Below are 13,895 nucleotides of genomic sequence, written 5' to 3'. Positions count from 1 at the left end.
TGACAATTAATATTTTTCTAGGTATTTATCTATTTCGATTAAGTTCTCAAATTATTGACAGAAATTGTTCGTCACATTCTCTTTCTTTAATTTGTGCATCTATATTACATTTTTATTTTTCATTCCTAGTCCTTTTTATTTGTGCCTTCTTGCTTTTCTTCCATCAGACTTACAGAGGTTTATCAATATTACTAGCCATTTCAAAGAATCAACTTATGTCTTGCTGTTCCTTTGTTTCAATGTCTGGATTGAACTGCACCCCAGGGCTGGAAGTGAGGCTGGAAGAGACCTTGGACTGTTAGACTATGTGTCCAGCTGAGTTGCTCACTGGGCAGATCAGAGGACGGGCTAGAGAAAGTCATTCTCAGGACTGCAGCATATATCAAAAGCTCTGCCATTGAGAGAAAGACAACAATAATAATAACTCTAATGCTAACATAGATATAATTATTGTGTGCTGAGGACTAGCTTAGGTGCTTTACACACACTGACTCATTTAATCTTCACCACAAGCCTGTGAGATTTCCATTATTAACCCCATTTTCCAATGAGGAAACAGGCTCTATGTGATTAATTTGCTCAAAATCATATAGCTTATTGATAGTGTTTGACTTCAAAGCCTGTGTTTTTTCCCTGTTACCCTATTAGCCATGAACGGAGGGAAAATTGGGTAATTGCTGGAGATCTTGAAGACTGGGCCATGAGACCTGAAAAGAGAAAAGCAAAGGTTTATCTTGTCACCTACTTCGTTGGCTGTTCTGGGCCAAATGATAAGTAAAGCTGGCCCAGTTCGGTTTAAATGACTTGATCTTTATTTTATGCTGGAAACTCCAGGGAAAAAAAAACTTACCCAGTAAGAAGATCCGAATGGAAATAAATTCCTTTTCTCCATACAAGGAAAAGTATTCCTTTAGAAATGAATTTTTAATATGAAAAATTTGAGCAAACGTTATTAAAAATTAAAATACAGTGTTAATGTTTGCCAAAAAAAAAAAAATGAGCTGCAATGAGTGACCTCTAAGCTTTCACTGTTTTAATTTTTCACAGCAAAAAATAAAGTTGGTAACTTGGTTTTTATTATTGTTTTGCTTTAGTACCTTTCAAAGAGCATCAGTATTTACTATCTCTGAGAAAACAGGTAGGGAGATAATCGGTAACAAAATTAGCTTAAGAGAGTGTCTCTGAAATGAAGGCTATTACAGAAACGCCTACGTAAATTGTGAAAAACGACTATACTTCCTTTAATTTAGCCTACGTTTATTGTAAAGAAAGTATGCATATTCAGGAATTTAAGCATAAAAATTATCTCAGCTTTTCAAGTATATTGGAAAAAATCTGCCTGCTAAAACTTTAATATCCTTCTCAAAGATTTGCCTTCTTTGAGTAATATAGTAATGAACGTCAGATTCCCGAAGAAGCACGTCATTTAAAGTCTGTCCATAACATCTGAAAACAGGGGAATGAGTACGCTTGTTGTCAAGGACATCTTTCATCTGTTAAAAAGTAAAATACTATTACCTACGTTTCCAGATTTTATGGACACCCTGTATTGTAATATTTGGAGGTACTGGAATATCTCTATTACATGGCGCTTTAGTTTCTCAAACTTAGATTTTCTTTCCTTACACCCTTGATATCACTTTCCAGAGGGTGATGACTTCCTCTCTCTGAGAAGTGTGTGTTCCTTCCTCTCCTGTATCTCAGTAGCTGCTGCTCACATGCTTATTCTAGATGGTTCCACACTCCCTCCATGGTTATTTGGAGCATTGAAAGACAAGCTGGGCCAATTAGCTCTCTTGGGCACTTGGAATTAATTGTGAGTACCAAGGGACACGTGAAAATCCAAGAGTCATAGGGTGGCCACATATATTCCTTAGAGCTGAGGTATGGCCATCTTCCACCCTGTGAGAAGTGAAGCAGAGAATGAAGTTGGGAAGAGAGCAAAGAATTAACTAGTTGGACAAAGAGAAGCAGAAAGGAGAGGCAGAGAGAACTGGTGGATTGCCAGGTCCTTAAGTCCCTCATGAGACCTCATTATCTTCAGGCTTCACCAGGTACCCTAGAATTATCTTAAAAATTTCCTTTTCTCATCACAGTAGCCCAAATTGGTTTCCGTTACTTGTTATGCAAAGAACCTTGACTAAGACTATCTCTCCTGTTCCAGAGTTAGCATCCAAATTTGGTGTGATCCTGGGCAAATGCTTGTGCTAAGAAAATTCCTAAAATAAAAAAAAAGTAATTTAATCTATGATGAATGTTTATGGAAAGAAGAGAGGCAATAAATAAATATATCCTAAAAGTGCTTGAAGTGGATGTTTTTCTGTTTCCTTCCAGGAAGATCGAAATCATTCCACAAGAAATCAGGAGAATGGATTGCCAAAATGAGCGTGAAGCAGCAAGCCAAACTTTTGTTGAAAGGGTTGTTTTCAGTTTATTTAAAAAACTATGACAATTACAAAAATAATTACTCATTGGACATGTTCTATTACTAACTTTTTATGGAACAACATTGGTCTATGTAGTCCTAAGCTCTCATATGAAGTTATCTACGGGTTCATTGTGTTTGAGTACACCTTCTGGAAGCTCCTAGAAGGATGCATGGTGGATACTTAGGTTTCTGAATCTTTTTAAAGTAACCCTTTCATTTCTTTTTAACTTCCTTTCCTTCTTTCTTTCTTAGTATTTAGTCCTGTGCTGTCTAATAGAACTTTTGTGATGATGGAAATGTTTTAATCTGTGCTGTTCAATATGGCAGCCACTAACCACATGTGGCTATTGAGCGCTTGAAATGTGTGGTTAGTATGACTGAGGAGCTGAATTTTAAATTTTATTTCCTTTTAATAATTAAAAATTAAGTTTAAATAGCTATGTGTGGCTAGTGACTATTGAATTGGACAGTGAGTCTATCAATTCATTCTAGAATTTTTGTTTCTAGTATTTTTGAGACATCCTTTGTGATGTCCGGTTGTGTTTTATGGTGGTTTGAATTACTGGTCTAATTTCCCTAATCTCACATTTCCCACTGCAAAAAGATAGGTGGTTAGAAAGGGCTGACCGTATCACCTTTAAATCAAATTTGATTTTATGCTTTGGATGGGATCCTCTGCTTCAATTCTGGTTTATTCTAGATGGGCATTCTGTGGTTGAGTGTGGGTGAATTGTGGCTTTCTGCTATACTTCTGGCACTCACAAAACACAATGCTGAAGGCAGTCATATGTAACTGGGGAGGAAGCGTATTTTCCTATCTTTCAACTTGTTTGAAGACCAAACCACAGCCATGTTGGTGTAAAGTAGCCGGGTGAGATGGAACCAGCAAACTCTAGGACGACTTCATCTTGGCTCACCAAAAAACGTCAATGTTGATGTGCCTTTCTTTTCTTTATGGGCCTAAGTGACAGACTTTCCTGGGTCTCAGTTGCTGTGAAGAGGTCACTGGAAGTGGGAAGTAGCATATTTGCTACATGTAACTATTTCTGCAGTTGCCCTAGTGTTTGAAATAAACCAAGAGCAAACCTTTCTACAAGAGGTGAGTTGACAGTATGGTGCTCCAAGCCTCAAATGTGACAAGCCTCATATGGTACTTGTCCTTCTTGTTCCTGGTAGGATGGTTTCCAGTCTTCTTCTTTCAAGTTCAAGCACACGAGATCCAGAACCAGGGGTCTTTTGAGATACAACTGAATGCACTGGTTCAAATGACAAAAACTGTGGACCCACCTAATGGAGATGGCCAAAAGGGTATCTTTTCCATTGTTTCTGATCAGGTTTCTTCATCAGTAACTTGATCGGTGACTTGATTTTCTTCCTCAGTACCCTGCTGAGAAGCAGACCTAGTCTTGTTATAGCTGGGTCATTTCGTCTTGTGCGTCTTGTACAAATCTGTAGCTGTCACTATTCACAGGCTTGGCAAAGCCACTCACTATGTATATATTGTCGGCAGAAGGAACTTTCTTCCCTTTTGTTCCTGAAAAGGGGCAGGAAAACATCCTTCCTCCTACTTTGACTATCAGATACTCGAACCGCCTGAGGTTGAAGGTGAAGGGTAGGTTACTACCGGTGCAGTGAATGGTGAGTCCACCTCCCCAAGGGGCTGGAGCTCAGAAGCAGGAAGGTGAGCAGATTGAAGTCTGTGGCAATTTCCCGCTCTGGTTGCCAAAGGTATCCCATTGTCAAGAGAACCCAGAAAGACTGGAGCATCTGCGTGATTCTCATTGCCTTTGTCCTTGCATTTCATGCGACCGCCGCTTAGAGGAATGCTGGGTAAGTTCCATGAGCCAGGCAGGTGCACAGGGAGTCCTCTGCCTGTGAATTTCACCTTGGCCCAAGCTCTTATGGTGAGCCAGGAGCAAACAGTCATGGACTCGACTTTGAGTTTTCCCTGAAGCTCCCTCTCCTAAGCAGCACTTGACCCTGGCTGATTCAAGGTCAAGATGGGTGCTCAGGGGGGCCTCTATTCTCTCCCTTCATCCTTCCATTGACTTCAAACATTCATTCGTTTACTCATTCAATAGTTATTTATTAGGCACCAGTTATATACTAGCAGTCTTCGCTGGGGATACAGTTGTGAATGAGACTTGCACAGCCTGTTTCTGTCTAATCTGCAGAATAGCTTCTAGACATTTTCTTTCCTTAAAAGCTCTCTCCATATTCTTTCTGTAACATCTGTGCCCCAACGACAGCAGGAAAATCTTATGAGGATATTTAAAATATGTTTTTCTAATCGATTCTCCTCTTTGGATGCAAAATGAACATAATGTAATAAAAATAGGACCAAAGAAACCAGAGTTAGAAAGTACGCCAAAACCCTTATGGCACAGGATAATTTACTGAGATTTTTTCCCGCTACCGATGTCCAAGGGGAGAACAGAGCTTTGTGTCCTGGAGACCTGGAGCTGCCCTTGCCCACATGGCAGAAGCAGGAGGCATTTTGTTTTTAAAGTATACAGTCTCGTATAGAGAGGGTTGGGGACAGGAATGGAAATGCTGGGGTTGCATGAATTATGTCCTGAGGCTAGGAGGGGCTGCAGTTCATGTATGTAGGCAGGAGGCTGCTCTATGGAGTCCCCAGAGACAACGGGGCCTCTGATCAGTGGATCAGAGAGTTGGAGTGAGTGAGAGTTGGGGTGTGTGAGAGTTGGGATATGTGAGATTTGGGGTGTGCGCAAGTTGGGGTGTGTGAGAGTTGGGGGTGTAGGAGAGTTGGGGTGTGTGTGAGAGTTGGGGTGTGTGAGAGTTGGGGTGTGTGTGAGAGCTTTGGTGTGTGAGAGTTGGGGTGTGTGAGAATTGGGGTATGTTATAGTTGGGGTTTGTGTGTGAGAGTTGGGCTGTGTGTGAAGTTGGGGTGTGTGAGAGTTGGGATGTGTGAGAGCGGGGTGTGTGTGAGACTTGAGGTATATGAGAGTTGGGTTGTGTGAAAGTTGGGATGTGTGAGAGTTGGGGTGTGCAAGAGTTGGGGTGTGTGTAAGTTGGGGTGTGTGAGAGTTGGGGTGTGTGTGAGATTTGGGGCATGTGTGAGAGTTAAGGTTTCTGAGAGCTGAGGTGTGTAAGAGTTGGGGTGTGTGAGAATTGGGGTATGTGAGAGTTGGGGTTTGTATGTGAGAGTTGGGGTGAGTGTGAGGTTGGGTTGTGTGTGAAGTTGGGGTGTGTGAGAGTTGGGATTTGTGAGAGTTGGAGTGTGTGTAAAGTTGAGGTGTACGAGAGTTGAGGTTTGTGAGAGTTAGGGGATATGAGAATTGGGGTGTGTGTGAGAGTAGGGGTGTATATGAGAACTGAGGTATGTGAGAGTTGAAGTGTGTGAGAGTTGGGGTGTGAGATGGCTTGGGCATTGTAGTCAGATTTGGGGGTCATGTCTGGGCCGCACTGAACAGCAGAGGGGGCTTCAGAAGTCACTGAGACAGAGCCCTGGACCCAAAGCTTCAGGTGGGCTTGGGAATCACAGTAGAACAACGACAGTCTTTTGTGATGCACTGTTCACTTCTATTTACCTCAGTGTGGGCAACTGTAAAACAGGGCAACAAACTCTAACAGAAATTTGTACACCCACGTTCATAGCAGCATCACTCACAAAAGCCACGACGCAGAGGCGGCCCAAGTGTCCATTGATAGCTGAGTGGATAAACAAAAGGTGATATATCCGTACAATGGAATATTATTCAGGCTTGAGAAAGAAGGAAGGAAATTCTGACACCTGCTACAACATGGATGAACCTTGAGGACATTATGCTGAGTGAAATAAGCCGGACACGTAAGGGCAAATACTGGATGATTCCACTTAGATGAGGGGCCTAGAGCAGTCAAATTCCTAGAGACAGAAAGTAGAATGATGGCTGCCAGGGGCTCGGGGAGGGGGAATGGGCAGTTGCTGTTTAATGGATATGGACTTTTGTTTGAGGTGATGGAAAAGTTCCAGGGATGGATGGTGGTGATGGTTACACAGCAGCGTGAATGTACTTAATGCCACTCAACTGTACACTTAAAAGTGGTTAAGATGGTAAATTTCATGTTATGTGTATTTTACCACAATTAAAAAATAAAATGAAAGGACAACAAAATGGGCTTAACCTGTTATAACTTCTAGAGTGAAAAGAGAAAACCGGCATAAACCTTCTGAAGAGAAAGCTTGGAAAATAGAGGGAGGTTAAGTGATTTGACAGAGCATAAAGTTAGAGCAAATTTCTGGTGTTTTAAAATATAAGAAATATAATCCAAAGTCTCTTGAGGGGTGAGTTCTGTCCTGGGCTGCCCCAGTGCCTCTGTCCTGAGTTTGTGTGTGTGCCTGGAGGGCCTCCAACCAGACAGATGCTCATTTCTCTCTCCCAGAGCAGTGGGGAGCAGCTAGTTGGTGGCTCTTCCATGGGGTCTCCCTGGGACCAGGCTGGCTGTGTGGCTGTGCCTTCTTTAGGGTCACTGCTCCAGTCCCCTCTCCCTAGCCTTGTGATTTAGTTTGGATGCTAACACTTGGGGAGGGAACTCTTTGCTCTGCTTAGTCTCGCCAAGGGTGATGGGCCCCCAAACTCTCTAACAGGAGGGGAAACGCAGTTGTGCTGGCCCAAGATTGGGGAGGGTCAAGTGGATTTAGTACACTTGAAATGAGCAGAGTGCTGACCTCCTCAGTGGCCCGGAGGAATGCCAGTGTGGCTACAGGTTGCACAGCAGGATGAGGAAAAGGGTTTCCTCGTCATAGGGTCCAAAATGCAATTGCAGGTTGAGCTTGACAACAGACTTATTGCCACAGTCATGGAACTAAGCTTTACCTTTATGTATGCAAAGGGTGTGGGCAAAGACTGGGTTTGCACACCAGCTCTCCCAGCATTTTACTCCCACTGGTGAAATGGAAAAGACAGACTATGAGGGGCAGAGTGCGGGTCAGCCCAGAGCGCCATGTTCCTTCCACTGCACCATTTCATCTCTTCTCCTTACTGACCCGTCCCCTGAGGCCATGTCTGTTAGCACTGTGCACTTGTTTTTAGAAAGTGGGCACTCTGGGAAGCCTGGGGGAGAGGGCCTTCCTACTAGCACCAGAGGATGTGGCTCTGCTTGCCTTTCCTTGTGGTTGAAGTTGAAGGAGTCTTGGGGTTTGCGTTGTGGACTTGAGTTCCCGCTGCCACTAGGGGCCTGGCCTTTGAGATCCCGAGTCTCCATCTGCAGCCTGGGTCGTATTCCAGAGTCACTTCAAGGTGTGCTGCTTGCCTGTAAAGTCCTTTGATATTTTGGCTTAAGCTGCTGTCCCATTTGAGGCACCCACCGATTCAAGTAACAGCTGGGGCCCTTGGTTTATAACTCTCTCATCTCACATTTCTGGGTGGATTTCTTTTTGTAGACAATGTTCTATGACTCACCTTTGAAATGAGAATTTATCAGCTTAGGGATTCTTCTCTTTGAATTGTCGGAATAAGAATAAACATAACACCCCAAAGTCCTGTTTCCATAGTCCTTGGCCCATCACAAAGATGGAGGTGAGTCTCTCCCCACCCCTATCTGGGGCCTATGCTTTATTTCTTTTTTCCCAAAGAATAGCACGGGAATTCTCGCCTGCTTCTTTCGTCTGTCTAGGGAACTGCTGATCCATCCCTCTGTTATCCTGGTTCTGCCACTTATTGCTGGTTCCATGTCTCCTCAAGTCTCAGTTTCCTCACTCATGAAGTGGGTGTAATAGCTCAGGGTTGCTCAGAGTTTAAGCGAGTTTCTGTATGTGAAAGTACTTTATTTCAAAGTGCTACCCAAATGGACATTACTTTTCTGCTAAAAACCCTGTGAGAGGATAGACCGTTTGTCCCTCTCTGGACTCGCTGCCTGGTGTGAGAATACGTCTTGATCATACTGTTGTTAAAACTTATTAATAACGAAGATCATGTCTGTCTCCTCCTCCTGGCCCTCTTTCCCTCTCTCCCACTTTTGTCCAAGAGGTAATGAAAATTGGTTTTCATTTCTTTTTCTCTTTCTTGGTAGCCCAGCCTCACTGTTTGGAGAGGCTCTCAAGGCCACTGCCCCTTGAATTCTGTGATTGCCATCTGCTTTTACAAGAGTCGACTGAAGGTGATGCTTTAGACCCAGGAAGATGTTGGAAAGCTGCACAGCCTGTGTCTTTGGACCCACAGAGACTGATGTGAATGTTAAGGCAAGATGTCTTATTTTTACTTTTTCTCCTGGTGCAGGGCGTCAATTAGGAGGATGAAGAACCACAGAAACTGAGCTCAGCGCCGGGCTCATGTGGGCAGCGGGTAACTCACTTTCCGATAACGCTCTGCGGTTTGCCTCGGCTCTGCCCCAGATACTGAATCTCTGTTCACATCCAGCAGGGCCAGATGGCGTTCCCAGGCCCACAGGGAAGTTAATATCTGTGCAGTGGTTTGTTTAAAAGTTTGAATCTGATTCTGTGATTCAAGCCAGTAGTGTCAAACTTTAGCCAGGGGTGGCTTTTTCGGGGGAGCTTGGAGGGGTGAGAAGTTATCCAAATATTGTGACATGGGAAGCCTTTCTGTTGATTTTAATGTACTCTATACAGTTTTCCAAGGCTCTTCTTGGCAGCTCGGCGGTGACCTGATTCTTTGTGTAATGTGAAGCTACCACGGACGCGGCTAAATTATACTTAAGAGTGTGGTTCATCCACTGGGAACCTAGATACACATGTCCTGGATTTTATCGCCAACCAACAATCTCGAGGGGATGGTTGGCTCATCAATGTAACATCTCTCTCTGACCCTTGGCATTCCAGCTAGTTCTTGAAAATTACTACCATGTGACAACTTTGCAGTAGTCTCTGTGTGGAGAAGACAGAAAGGGAAAAATTTCATGAAAATTGCCATCGTACTTGGCATTTTGGTGGCTGTCTCTCGCTTTGTTGTACAAAGTGATCTGCTTTCACAACAGTTGGAAGGAGATGGAGATGAGCTTCCAACTGCTCTCAGGTTGTCCAGATGTCAGACTGTTGGAAGCAGAGCTGGTGGAACACAGAACGCACTGGTGAAGTCCAGGAAGCCAAGAGCATGTGACACTGTGAGTGTGAGAGGATTGAAATGGAAGTCCCACCGTTTGGGTGAAATCTAAGACTTCTAAGAATCTAAGAATAATCTTAGATTCAGAGGAAGTTGCAAAAAAATAAAATACACAGGGAGCTCCTATGTACCCTTTATGCCTGTAACATCTTGCATAACTATAGCATAATATGAAAACTAGGAAAAGAAGCAAAGTGCTTTTGAAACAGGTGACACAGAGAGATAATGAAATCACAGTACTATTGCAAAGATAGCATGGACATTTTTTTGCATTCCTACTGTGTGCCAGCCACTATACAGGGCATTGGGAATGTAAACAAACCAATCTTGGGTCCTTCCCTCAGGGAGTAACAGAATAACCAGGGAGGCTGACATTAAATAAAGAATGATGCAGATAATTCATGAATCACACTTGTGATAAGTGTCATGAAATGGAAATATAGCCAAAAGAAAAAAAGTTGATTTCATGAAAAGATACCTTAAAAATTTCCATGATGTTTAGTAATCTTAAGATTTTCCAAAGATTCTATAGTAGCTATAACTTTAAAGTTTACTCCTAGTATTGCAATTATGATTGTGTCCTTTTCTTGGCTTATTTTTTTCAAATTTCCTCTTCTTTTTGGTCTGAGGAAGCCAAGATGTCCTGAAATGAAAGGGCACTGATAATTGTGCCCGCAAATGGCAGTTTATAAGGGTGTTTTTAACATACGTCAGCAATTTGGCTGCACAAAGGGAGTCAGGCCTCAGAGATCTGCTCCTTAATATCACCAGCAATTAGGAGTGATAACACCCAAACAGACGCTTGCCAAGAGGAGAGATTCTTGAACGTCAGCCATGTTTGACGAGACCCCGAAACCTCTTCTGGATTGTAAAGCCAGCTGCCGCTGGTTTCAGAAGGCAGCTTTGGCAAGCCACAGAGAGTTCAAATGCACAAGGTTCATTCATGTGGTTCGGAGATATGATCTAATTTGGAATGCTTATGGCTTAAGTGAAGAGAGGAACAATTAGATTTATGTTCCCGTTGAACGTAAGAAGTGGTATCCCGGCAACTCAAACAGAACGCCCGCAAGAGCGCGACCCTCCCCACCTACTTGGTAAACTCAGTGCAGGTGGCGGAAATAATACCTGGATAAATACCACTGGTCACTCAGGACGTTTTCTTTGTATCAACATTTGCTGTAGGAGGTTCTCACATCCCCAGGCTTTTGCCAAGCAAACAGTGTGTCTCAGACAAGAAGTGGGGAACAAAGGTTTGCCAGTAATGGGCCTCGTGGGGGTGTGTGCTGCGGGGTTACCCCTCTGATGTCAACTCCAGTTCTTGGGAACTGCAATCTTGAATTAGGATACCTGCCCAAGAGGCACGTGATGCACAGAAGTGCTGACTTTACGTCTGTTCAAGTGGGGCGTCTTTTGTAATTTCTCATTCCTCAATCTATGTTCTGCATCACTGAGCCTTTCACTCTTGGTGCAGAAGCCAGATCTCCACTTCAGTTGCTGTATTTGCCCACCTGAAAATTCCAGTAATTGGCCTCATCATTACTCTAAATAAATGGGGGAGGGGAAAGCCGCACAAAATCCATCGCTCTATGGGGAGATGCAGGATCTGTTGGTGATCCTCTTGATGTTAATCTTTTTGTTGATTTGTTAATTTCTCTCTTATTATACTTTTTGAGTTGTAAGTTTTAAGAATGATTTTTTCCCCCCAGAATGTTGGTGTTGAATTTGGGAGAATTCACTATTTTTAATGAATGCTGGTGAGTGGATGGGTGTGCTTTTGGGCCTGGAATCCTCATGTACTAATCCTGGCAGGCAGATGCTGTATCCCCCATGGCCCGGCATCCTACTCCCACACGTATCAGCTCTCAGTGCATGCTGTCTGCTTTGCTGTTGAAAGCTTGTAGCTGGACAGGACAGGTGTTAAGAGCTGTGCTTTGGAGAAGATATATCTGACTTTGAATCCTGCATCTGCCACTTACTCTTCTGAGTCCTTGGGCAAACCACTTAACCTCTCTGAGCCTCAGTTTCCTCATATGTAAAATGGGAACGATAAGACCCACCAGAGAGAGTTGTGAAAATTAAATGAGATGATGCTTTATATTTTATATAGAACCTGTGGATGGCCTGTTTCCCCTGTTAAAGTGTAAGCCCCATGGGAGCAAGAATATGTTTATTCACCACTATATCCCAATGCCTGTACACAGTAAGTGCTCAATAAAATATTTGTTAGATTAATGAAAATGTGCTATAGATTTTTCTGTGATATTACTGAGAAAAGGAAGAGAACAGTTTAAAGATTTGAGGAATGAAGACGAGATGATTATATTGGAAACAAAATAATTAGAGGAAGATATTTTTATCAACATGAGTTATCTAGATGTATCTTAGTATTGGGCATTAATTCCACTTCTAAGCAAATTTATTATTTTAGCTAAGAAGTCATCATTTACTTTTCTAGACGATGTTTTTCAGGATTCCTGAGAAAAACTGTCTTACACATTTTTAAATCTTTGACAAGTATACATATATATTTTTAATAGAATTATGTTTTTTGGCTCCCCGCTGAATATGGCAAAGACTTCCTCTCTTCCATTCCTTCTTTCCCCCTCCTTCCTTGCTGTCTCTCTTTCCCTCCAAGAGGAAACACTGAAGGGCATTTAAAATATTTCCAAGAATTAAGGATGTAGGGAATACATCCTTATGGACCAGATCCATTGGAATGGATCAAATCTACATAAGGAGGTGTTTGGAAATATTAGCTTCTCAGGAAAGTTTTAAATAAAATCAAAATATTGTTTTTTTCTTAGGAGTTACTCAGCTTTGTAATTCCGTAGATAATTAGTAATTTTCTTTCTCTCCAAATTCCCAAACTCTGGTACCAACCAGGAGTCCATTTGGAGCATCGTGGTGTGTCTGACTCAGTTGGGGATGAGGTGGGTGCTCCTTCCAAGCGCTCATTGCAAAGTCCTGAGCAACTTTAAATGTTTTAAGGGCAATTCTTTCTCTCACCACCAGATGGAGAAGGTACTCCACTGGAGTTCACCACGGCATTTGCTTCATTGACGGTTTTGGCACTTCTTTCTGGACTGGGTGGTTAGTATTTTTCTGGATGCAGAATAGAGAACAACTGATGAGGGACTGTATTTTAACAGTTTATGTAGGAATTAAAGTACATGTTATTACAGGTTCTGGCACCTCTTTGCCCACTTAAACTATCTGGAGAGTTATGTATTTTTAACCCTTAAGAGACTGGTCACATGTCAATACACGTGAGTTTGATTTTTTTTCTTAAGTTAAACTTTGACTTCTTATTTCATGACTTCCAACCCATAACCTGTCTCCCCCTTTCTTTATGGGAACATAATATGAGGTTGATAATTAAGAACAAGAATGGTGGGGTGGGGACCCATAGCTCTGGGTTCAAGTCCAAACTGTTCTACTTGGGCCAGCCGCTTACCCAACCCATCCCTCAGGTTCCTACAAAGTGATATAGCCACTTCACAGAATCTCTGGAAGGTGTGAATGAGGCCATCCTGCTGATGGCCCCCACATGGCACCTATGCTGTGGGTGCTCACAACAGCTTTGTTTAATGTTAGCTGGGAAAAGGCTGGTGAGTGCAATATTTTATATCTCTCTCCAATGCATTAGCATCTCAGACTATGCTAAGTCTTAATTTAGTTATGGCCTCTTTGCTTGCTCTTCGTACCTCCATCCTTTGGATAGGCTAAAGCAGCGGTTCTTAAGGGTGGGGAAGGGGAGAGATATTGTCTCCCCAGGGGACATTTGGTAATGTCTGGAGACATTTATGGTTGCCACAGTTGGGGAGTGGGTATTACTGGCATCTGTGGGGTAGAGCCTAGGGATGTTGGTAAACATCCTACAGTGCATAGGACAGCCCACCAAAACAGAGAATGATCCAGCTCCAAATGTCAGTAGGACCAGGGTTGAGGAACTGGGCTGAATGGTACTCAGTAGAAGAAAAGTTCCCTGTCTTTGGTCTAGTCCATTCAACTTGATTCAATTCCAAATATCTACTCATCTGGACCTCTGCTAGACTTTAGACCAAGGATGAAAAGACACAGACTCGTCTGTGTCTGGGAAGGATCTGGGGTTTTACTCTACTTACAAGCTAATAAGTTAGCCTGTTACTGTTTCATGGATGCTGGCAGAAGATGCAGACTCCTGGGTCAGAGACAAAGGACTTTGTTATTCAGGGCGCAGCAAGCTGAATGTTTAGTGTGTTGGCATGGGCTCCCCTTGTCCTCCAAGTCCCACAGGGGCAATATGGTGGAGACTTGGTGGATGTTAAGCATGCAGTGGGTTTTCATCACTACCAGGAACACTGAGCTTGAAGAATCCACTGCTCTTACAGTTAGTGGTAAGCAAGCCTGCTCTTTGTCTGGGG

General features: G+C 42.9%; 1 protein-coding gene across 4 annotated transcripts in view; it reads left to right on the top strand.

Annotated features, from left to right (window-relative positions):
• Positions 1-11,730, top strand: part of SETD4 (SET domain containing 4) — a 286,569-nt gene extending 274,839 nt beyond the window's left edge. For 3 of the 4 annotated variants that reach the window (XM_070597432.1, XM_070597444.1, XM_070597433.1), the window contains one exon: positions 8,447-11,730. The gene's annotated coding sequence lies outside the window, so the exon portion shown is untranslated. Of the gene's footprint in view, positions 1-2,334; positions 2,864-8,446 lie in introns of those variants that run through there. The other variant, XR_011533848.1, reaches the window with a different exon arrangement.
• Positions 11,731-13,895: the final 2,165 nt, after the last annotated feature.

The sequence above is a fragment of the Equus przewalskii genome, chromosome 27 (assembly GCF_037783145.1).
Source record: "Equus przewalskii isolate Varuska chromosome 27, EquPr2, whole genome shotgun sequence".
NCBI classification, from domain to species: domain Eukaryota; kingdom Metazoa; phylum Chordata; class Mammalia; order Perissodactyla; family Equidae; genus Equus; species Equus przewalskii.
Note: the sequence above shows the minus strand (reverse complement) of the source record. Positions and strands in the feature narration are given on the sequence as shown.